This window comes from Diceros bicornis, chromosome 9 (assembly GCF_020826845.1).
Source record: "Diceros bicornis minor isolate mBicDic1 chromosome 9, mDicBic1.mat.cur, whole genome shotgun sequence".
Lineage (NCBI taxonomy): Eukaryota > Metazoa > Chordata > Mammalia > Perissodactyla > Rhinocerotidae > Diceros > Diceros bicornis.
This window is the reverse complement of record NC_080748.1, coordinates 67,122,475-67,132,603: the sequence shown is the minus strand read 5'-3', so window position 1 is coordinate 67,132,603 and position 10,129 is coordinate 67,122,475. Positions and strand designations below refer to the sequence as shown.

Genomic DNA, 10,129 nt, shown 5'->3' with positions numbered 1-10,129 from the left:
CAAGCATCATCTTTCTCCAATCTCCAATAACATTTTCTCACTGTCCTTCAAGTCCTTAGCAACTGTCTCCTCAAAGTCCTTCCAACTTCTGCCTGCTTTCTCATCCCCAAATCAGTTCCATGCATTTTATGTTATTGGTATGGAACTAGCTCACTTTCACAGATGCCAAATTCTGCTGTGGTCATCTATTGCAGCAAAACAAACTATCCCCAAACTCAGGGCTCAAAACCACTATTCTAGTTTGCTCACAATTTTCAAGTCAGAAATTCAGGAAGGTTCAGTTGGGTGGTTCATCTGTGATCCACATATCATCAGCATCACATGCCTTACTGAGCTAGAGGACTGTATTGGTTTCCTAGGGCTTCCATAATAAATTACCACAAACTTGGTGACTTAAAACAGCAGAAACTTATTCTCTCACAGTTCTGGAGGCTGGAAGTCCAAAATTAAGGTGTTCATTCGGGCCATGCTTCTTCTGAAGGCTCTAGGGAAGAATCCCTCATTGCCTCTTCCTAACCATAGACGACTCTCAGCAATCCTTGATATTCCTCTGGTTGTAGCTATATCATTTCAATTTCTGCCTCTGTCTTCACATGGCGTTCTTCTTTGTGTCCTCTCCTCTTCTTATGATGCCAGTTCGATTTAAGGCCCACCCTAATCCAGAATGATTTAATCTTGAGATTCTTAACTAGTTATATCTTGATCCTTAACTAATTACATCTTCAAAGACTCTATCTAACAATAAACTACCATAATGTCTAAATCATTACTTTCATAGGGTAGAGCAACAGCAATAAAATAAAATAACATAAATATATAATTACATATAGTTGATTGATTAAATATATATAATTTATTAATATATAAGTATACAAAAAGAGAGCACAAATTGTTAAAATCTGTTGAACCTAGTTTTGGAATATATGGTTATTCATTGTATTCAAATTTCAAATTCTGTGTGTTTCAAAATTTCCTTGGAAAATAACTAAAATTTAAAAATAAAAATTGCTCAACTTAGTTGCATGGCACGAGACCAAATGGCTGTTTTACTATACTGTTATGGTAGAAATAAATGATAAGGATTGTGGATGAACTGGCTGCTCTCAGGAGGAAAATAAAAATATGAAGCTTCAAAATCTTTGATGAAGGCATAGTTAGAGACTAACTCAATCACAGATTGCCCTAAAACTATCTTTTACGTCATCCACCTGGAAGGCAATCGTACCAGTAGAACTAAATTCATGTTTAATCCTGACACTTGAAAAATAACCATTCCTTTAACTCATAGCCTCATTATTGCTTTTATATGAAAGGGTTCATTCAAGAATAAAAATGAAATAATGACATTTTCAGGATAACAAAAGCTGAGAGATTTTTGTCACCAGCAGAAGCATAGTAAAGGAAACACTAAAGGGTGTTCTTCAAGCGAAGGAAAAAGGATCCAAGATGGAATGTTAGAGATGCAGAAAATGATAAAGAGCAATGAAATATTTGACAATGTGGGTAAATCCAAGTAAATGTTGACTATATAATGAAAATAAGCGTAATTTCTCATAGTGTTCTGTGTGTGGTGATTTTAATTTCTAATCATGTCTGGATAAATTGCTGTAAATAATTTAAAAACTTGAAAATTATGTGGAATAACTATTTTCAAATCTGAATACAAGAAGCAGAAAACTACGATCTCTAAGAGAAGGGAAATAGGCAATGCGAGATCCATCATGCCTCAATTTTCTTACAAGAAGCACTTTCTGACAGCAATGCAGAGAGGGGAAGCACAAAGAGAACACCAAGGCACAAGAAACACCTGGTTTCCTTGAGCCGAAGAGACAAAGATTTGACTTTTGGGGTACTGATATGACCAGAATTTGTGTGGCAGGGTATCAGAGAAGAGGGAACTGTGTAGGAAAGGGGCTCCAGAAATCTGCGTGTGGGTTCCTTTGACTTCTGGCCAAATATTAAACTGAACACACTCTGGGTGAAACTCCATGAGACCAGGTAAAAACAACTACTGGGGAAGGAACAAATACCGGGCAGTGGAGAGCTGAAAATCCACAGAGCTCACATAGGGCCAACAGGTCCAAAAAGCCACATAGGAGAGACATTGTTGAACAAAGTAAGTATTCAGCAAAACCTACAGAAAGGCTATGCTTTAGGGGTAGTGCCAATCTAGGCTTAAAGGATGCTCAAGACGTGCATGAACAAAGTTTCAAAATATGCTACAAAAGTGTCAAGCTGATCCACAGGGTCTTGGCTACTTTCTGGAACAAAACTAAACACTCCTTAACAAAGACAATAAGATCCAGACATTCAACAGCATAATGTGCATAATGTCCAACATCCAACCATAAATTATTGTCAACACAAAGATGCCAGAAATTATGACAGTAAACAGGAAAAAAATGACTCAATAGAAAAAAACTAAGCAATGTTAGAAACAATAGAATTAAAGACCAGGACTTTCAGCTATTCTAACACCTATACTAAATATATTCAATAATATAAAGGCAAAAGTGAAAGAAAGAATATAAAAGAAAAGTGAAAATTATATTTCAAAAAAACCAAGTGGGAATTCTAAAATTACAAAACCCCAAAATACCTGAAATTATAAACTCACTGCAAGGGCTTAAGAATATGTTAAATAAACTCAGAAATATAAAAGAACAGTGAATTTGAACAAGACATAGGAAAATATCAAAAGTAAGTAAAAGTGAGAAAAAATTGAACAAAAATAAAATAGTAAAATGTATAGTAGGTTTAAAACATAATGAAGCAAAATATATGACAAAAATAGGACAAAGCACAGAAGAACTGGAGGGTCTTGTTGTATATGCAAAGTGCTATACTATCTTTTGAAGGTAGATTGTGATAAGATAAAAAGGCACGTTGTAAATTCTAAATGTATTGGTTTTCGATTGTGTCCGTAACAAATTATAAATTTAGGGACTTAAAACATCACACATTTATTATCTTACACTTCTGTGAGGCAGAAGGCTGTGACAGGTATCATTGGACTAAAATCAAGGTGTCAGCAGGGCTGCGTTCCTCTCTGGAGAATCCCCTTCCTGCTCATTCAGGTTGTTGGCAGAATTAAGTTACTTGTGGTTAAAGAACGAAAGTTCTCGTTTTCTGCCTGACTGTCATCTGAGGGTGGCTCACAGTTGCTAGATCCACCACATTCCTTGACTCGTGGGCCCTTCCTGCATCCTCAAAGCCAGCAAAGGCAAGTTGAGTGTTTCTTGAGCTGCATCTCTCTAACCCCTCTTCCATTCCTATAGTTCTCTCTTTGACCCAGCTGGAAACTTTCTGGATACTAAGGCCTCACGTGATTCGATGGGGCCCACCTGGATAATCCAGGCTAATTTCCCCATCTCTAGGTCCTTAGCTTAACCACATCAGCAAAATCCCATTTGCCGTGTAAATTAACACATTCATAGGTTCTGGGGATTAGGGCATGGGCATCGTTGAGAGGCCAGTATTCTACTGCACTGGAATAATCATTAAAACTATAATAAAAAGTTATAGTAATAAATGATACAGATATGATCATGGATATAACTCCAAAATATATGAAGCAAAAACAGAACTAAGGGACACTAGATAAACCCACAATTACATTTGGAGATATCACCACTCTCATCACAACAGTTAATAGAACAAGTAGACAGAAAATCAGCAAGACATGGAAGACATGAATAGTGCTATCATCCAGCTTGGCCCATTTGGCATTTATAAAACACCACACTCAACAATAACAAAATGCACATAATTTTCAAGTACCTTGTGCTAAATTTCAAGTACACTAGATAAACCATATGACGGGTCATAAAACAAAGCCTAATGCACCTCCAAGTTTGAGAATATAAGAGTGTATACCCTGACCCCATTGGAATTGCATTAGAAATGGACAAATGGTATCTAATAAATCCTAAAGTAATTAGAAATTAAACAATGAAATCCTAAGTAACCTATGGATTAAGAAGGAAACTACAGAGGAAATTAGAAAATATTTTAAAAAGTTAATAAAAGTAAAACCTATCAAAATCTGTGGAATACAGCTACAGAAATGCTTAAAATAAATTTATAGCTTTAAATGCCTATAATAGAAAAGAAGAAAGGTTTAAAAATAATGACCCAGGGTTCTTGAAGAAGCTAGACAAAGATGAGCATATTAAATCAAATTTAGTAGAAGGCATGCAATAATTGTGATAGGAGCAGAACAATGAATTAGAAAGCAGACCAATGAAAGTAATAATAATAAACAAAACCCACAAGCAACGAAAAGTTAGTTTTTGAAAAGAGCAATTAAATTGACAAATTTTTAACTAGACTGATCAAAGAAGTAAGAAAAGACAATTTACCAAAACTGACACCAGGAAAATTAGAAAATCTGAATAGCCCTATATTGATTGAAGAATTGAACTAAACGTTAAAAACAACTTCTCAAAGAAAACTTCAGGTTCATATATTGCTTCACTGGTGCATTCCATCAAACATTGAAAAAAGAAATAATATTACATACATTTTTTCAGAAAAATAGAGGAAGAAGGAGCACTTCTAAACTTGCTATTAGGCCAACATAACCCTAAAATGACACAAAAATGGCAAAATATGACACGTTGATTCCAACTGTATATAGAAAGGATAATGCAACTTTACTAAGTAGGGTTTATCCTTGGGATGTAAAGATTGTATTTTAACATTTGAAAATCAATCAATGAAATTTATCACTTAGTAAATAAAAGAGGGAAAAATATGATATTGCAGAGACAAAATATTTGACAAAATTCAGAACCCATTCATGATTAAAAAAAAAAAATTCTCAGAAACCTAAAAATAGAAGGCAAATCCCCCAAGCTGATAAAGACCATCAACAAAAAATCTAGAGCTAACACCATAATCAGCTCTACAATAACAAAAAACACTCAATACAAAAAAAAGCACAAAGGATATAGAAATATAAAACTGTTAAGACAAGAAGAAATTGCTTAGTAAAAAGTACGTTGAAACAAAATAAATGTTATTTTCATCATCTGAACCCTTGGTATTGAAAGTCTTGCTATGAAACCTCAGGATAAAAAATAGTCAGGTGAACCTTTGAGATATTTCTTGCTGGCTGCATCTTCATTATCTGAACTCTCATCACTTGTTATCTAAAGTAAGTAGCTGATGTGTTCAGATAGTGATGGATGCTTGTACATCAGTACTTTAAAAAAAAAAAGGTGTCTTAAACGCTCTGTAAAGAGACATTTTCAGACTGGAAATACATTTTCAACTATATGCACACCTCATACATAAGGATACACACAGGTTGAAACTAAAAATGGAAAAAGATATTTCATGCAAACACTAACCAACAGAAAATGTTTCAGTAAAATTTTTAGAATAAGAAAAAACTGAAATATAATTCCTTAGAGATACATTTTTAGGAGGTAAAATTCTCAATAAAAGCAAGGAATTTATTTCCATAAAAATCAGAATGTTGGTGTCTTTTGGGGGGCACATAGAAGACATATGGAGTGTTTTGTTCATACATCCTCCATTTTTGCTCTGAGTCTTGACTATATGGATGCATTGTTCTGTAGGTAGTATTTGTGTTATATTTTCTAGTAAAAATGTTTACAACAAAGATTCACTTATGGGGATTCATCTCATGTCCCCTTTTGACTCACTCATTTGACCTACTTATATGACAGATGAATCGTGGAGTATGGATTATAATAAAGTTAATCAGTTTCCTTACTGTAACAAATTAATGTAGCCCCTGGTACCTAAGGCAACATCAACTCCCTCGGCAATTTGTCATAATCTGGGGACCCTTACTGTCTCACAGTCCCATGAGATATTGTGCTGGTTTACTATGGGGTTGAACTCAAGCTCTGTATGCTCGGAACCTGTGTCCAATATGTAGGGCTCTTTCTCCACAGCCAGAACACACAGGTAAAGGAATCGAGGAAAGGAAAGAGGAGTGGCTCCTTTCAATTTTTAGGCTAACATTGTTCCTTTCTGCCCTACAACCTAGTTTTGCTGGTTTTTAATTTTAGTTTCCTTAAATTGACTATTTCCTTAAGGAGTCACAATAATAATTCCTTTGGACTGAAATTTGAAATCGCTGTTTGCTACTTTGGGAATCCTCCTACCGAAATAGGCAATGAAAAAGATTAATCTACTAGCTGGGTGAGCTAATAGAAATGATAGAGATGATTCTCTTTTTAATGAGGAAAGAAGGATTTCATGTCTGTTGCTACTAATAAATGCAAAAATAGTGTGATTTGAGCTCTTTCTGATTTCCTGACAGCCAGTTGTGATTCTCCCTGACCGTTGCCTCTCAGCACTTTGCATGGTCTTCTAAGATTCTGATTCCCTGTCACAAATCCCATACTCATTAAAGAGTCATTGCTGACTAACAAACCTTCAACAGCCCTGTGAATTAGGTAAGTATTGAAGATAGTTACGCTGCAGACAAGAACACTACCACAGTCACTGCGTATCCTCTCTGTGCTTTTCACTGCATATTCAGATCTGTAACACCTTGCCAAGTGACAAGCTCTAGTTTCAACTTTATCAGATAAAAATTCTTTAGACTGTAAGTAACAAAAACCCAACTAGTAGTGGCTTACAACATCACAAAGACATTTGTTGGGTATATAAAAAAACTTTATTATTATTATTATTTTTTTGTGAGGAAGATCAGCCCTGAGCTAAAGTCTGTGCCCATCTTCCTCTACTTTATATGGGATGCCACCACAGCATGGCTTGACAAGTAGTGTGTTGGTGCGTGCCCAGGATTCAAATTTGCGAACCCCGGGCCACTGCAGCAGAACCCACGCACTTAACCGCTGCGCTGCCAGGCAGACCCCTAAAAAATCTTTTAAGATGGGTTAGCCTAGGATTCATTCAAAAGTTCAATGATGTCGTCAAGGACTAGGCTATTTCTATCTACAGCACTGCCATCTTTAGTTATTGTGCTCAGACTTGACACCACACATCACAAGATAGCTGTCATAACTCCATGCATCACATCTGCATATAAAATAGAAAGGAAGAGAAATGCATGTAGCCAATGATCTTTCCTTTTATGTCCATCCCTTTTATAAATGGCTTTATGCACACTATCCTAAAAGATCCACAGTGACCTAAGTCAGATTACCCAACATCTCATTTTATAAATGAGTAAATTGAGGATGGAAAGGACAGGTTAGGCAAATCCTGTGAAGGAATCAGGATTTAAAAATCAGATCTTGATGCCAAAACTCATGTACATTGCAGTAAAATTATATAAAATGTTACTGAGTGGCCATAGATCTAATAGATGAGGCATGTAATAAGGGTAGAGCAATTTGTGGTCAGGATACAATAGTAGGAATTTGGAGATAAAACTAGAATATAGGCATAGATACGGAAAAAGCATGATGAATGATAGGAGGAAATGCTATATAAAGATATTTCCATCTCAACTGTTAAATATGACACTCTGTCCACTCAGTATTCTTTGTTTTCCTGGTCAGACAGAGGGGGCAAGAGCTGATTTGAGTTTCCTGTGCTTCAAATCTTTAGTGTTGGAGTTGTACTGGATCTATCATCCATATGTTTTTCTTATCTATCTTAAAAATATTTGTTATAATTCAGTGCCAAGAATGATAAGAGAAAAGTTAAGAAATGAGAATAACTCACCAAGCCAAGGGCAGACTCAGAATAAATGGCGATCTCTGTTCAGGTTAGGGCCAGATGACAATGGTTGATGATGAAATCTGGAGATAAAATACAGTTGAGCAGTTTAGGACCTAGATATGAAAAACAAAGGCAGTACGCCTAAAGTGCAGCATACAGTCCATAGATGGGAAATACAAACATGCCAGTGATATAGGCGTGGTGGAGAAAGAAACAACTAGTATTCTTTGGTTTTCCTGTAACAACTTGAGTCTTACTTTCCTATCTTCACACTCAGATGCTAAACCAAACAAAATAAAATTACAATACCCTAAACTGCAGCCCACACACAATGTAGAGGACGATTCCAAACAGAAGTCAGGGAATTCCTCTGGGTGCCTTCCTCATTTTCTGCCCGGACCCTCCATGCTCCTGCTCTGCCTTCAATTCCCAGTAGCTTTGCTTGCATTCCTTGGTTTTCCGTTCTTTGTTTGCCCTATTTTCATTTGAACTCCCATCTCCAGACTTCCCCTGGTGATGCTGACACAGAAATCTCAACTGGAGATCCTTGGTAAATATTGCTCTCTGTATTCCCCTTGAGTCAGAGACTATGCCCCTGCCTCCTCTTGTTATGACTCCACCCCCCCCCCCAAAATATTCCGTATTTGTACAGGGTGTTAATAGCATTATATAATTGATAAATAGTTTATGCAGATTAAATGAATTAATCTTTATATAGTGTTTAGAAGTACATAGTAAATCCTACACAAGTATTAACAAATACTTAAATAAATGGAATAAAAATTGTACTAATGACAAAGTATCTGTGGCTGTCCTACTTGCCTACAGTAACAGACCACATCTTTTAGAGGAAGGAGTTTTCCTGAAAGAAACTGAACATTCTATTAGAATTAATCTTTAGAAAATAATAATCTTGGGCAATATACGAGGAATTAGGGATATATTCTTTGCATGAAATGGGAGGAGGACTCTCAGGACCAAGGATTGGTCTCGTTTTTCCTAGGATTCCCAAGAATAGAGAGGATCAGTTAAGTTTAGAAGTGGGGTCAGCAACTTCTGTACAATTAAATGGCAGATAAAAATGAGGGAAAACAAGATGTTCTTATAAGAGACATGAGGTTATGGCTCAGCATAGTTCTGCAGATCCTAGCTATGAGGAGTAGGGTCTGTAGACTAGAATTATCATCATTATCTGGGAGCTTATTAGAAATGGAATATGTTGGGGTCCTCCCTAGCCCTATTGAATCGAAATTGCTGGGAGTGGGGTCCAGGCATCTTTGTTTTAACAAGCTCTCCGGGTGATTCTTGTGCATGCTAACGTCAGAGAACCACTGCTCCTTGTTGCACTCTGCTTCATTATCATTGGACTGTCAGAAAATACACATGCAAAGTGGTGTCCAGGTATCAGTTTGTGGTTTAGAGATTAGGAGAGAGTTCACGATTGTGTTGAGGAGTATAGAGGAGGGCAGCGGCCCCTCTGGGTTCAGGTGGAGAAACAGAAGTAGCAGTTACAGAAAGAGGGTTGATGTGACTAGGTTGTTGGCTAACAACACAAACATCAAGTTTGTGGAAAATGAGAAAGCCTGAGAAGAACCTGAAAGATTTTTTTCTGAACACATACGAGGAGAACACTGAAAACTCTCACAGATTGCTGGGGTAAAAATTGTTGGTGGAATTATTTTTGACAAGTAGGCCGTCTGAGGCTCAGGTATTTATATCTTGGTTGTGAAGAGAAATGGGACCTTGTTTTCTAGTTGCAGAGGGATGATGCCTGGTACAGACAACATCTTTTTACCTATCTATCAATTATCTATCTATCTATCTATCTATCTATCTATCTATCTATCTATCTATCTATCTATCTATCATCTATCTAATCTATTCACCTAATATCTATGTCTATCTACCTGTCTGTCATCTGTTCTAAATGCCATTTTAGACTATAACTATATACTCTTTTTCTCTATTCTCAATCTTCCCCCTCTTCAGTTTATCTTTCACACTACATTCACAGCAGACTTTCTAAAATCCATATCTTATATATCTCCCCTTGCCTTTAGATAGACTGAAAACTAATTTGTATGCTAAATATGGCATTTTTTGATTCCTGATAATTTTTGGCCTCACGTTTTACCAATCCTCTTACTTTTATCATTAGTAGATTGTTATCCAGTCTTACTGCATACTCAGACTTCCCAAATGAGTATGTTCTTTCCGATTTTTAGGTCTTTTCAAAGTTGCATTCTCCAGTCCTTTCAAATAGAAAATTGATAATTTACTTTCAAGACTTAGGTCAGGCCTTGTCTTCCCCAAATAACTTTGCCACCCTAAAGACTGGATTAAGTACCCTTTCCTCTGTGTTTTCCTTAAACTTGTATTTAAATACATCACACTATCTTGTAATGGTCTGTTTACCTCTCTGAATACCTCATTAAATGGTAAGCGTCTTAAAAGCAAA

The 10,129-nt window shown here is 36.2% G+C and overlaps 1 long non-coding RNA gene across 1 annotated transcript; it reads right to left on the bottom strand.

The window, feature by feature from the left end:
* Positions 1-635: 635 nt before the first annotated feature.
* Positions 636-9,929, bottom strand: LOC131409968 (uncharacterized). The gene is made up of 3 exons (XR_009221098.1): positions 9,818-9,929; positions 7,675-7,751; positions 636-654 (listed from the first exon to the last, which is right to left on the bottom strand). It is a non-coding gene; the product is annotated as an uncharacterized LOC131409968 (long non-coding RNA).
* Positions 9,930-10,129: the final 200 nt, after the last annotated feature.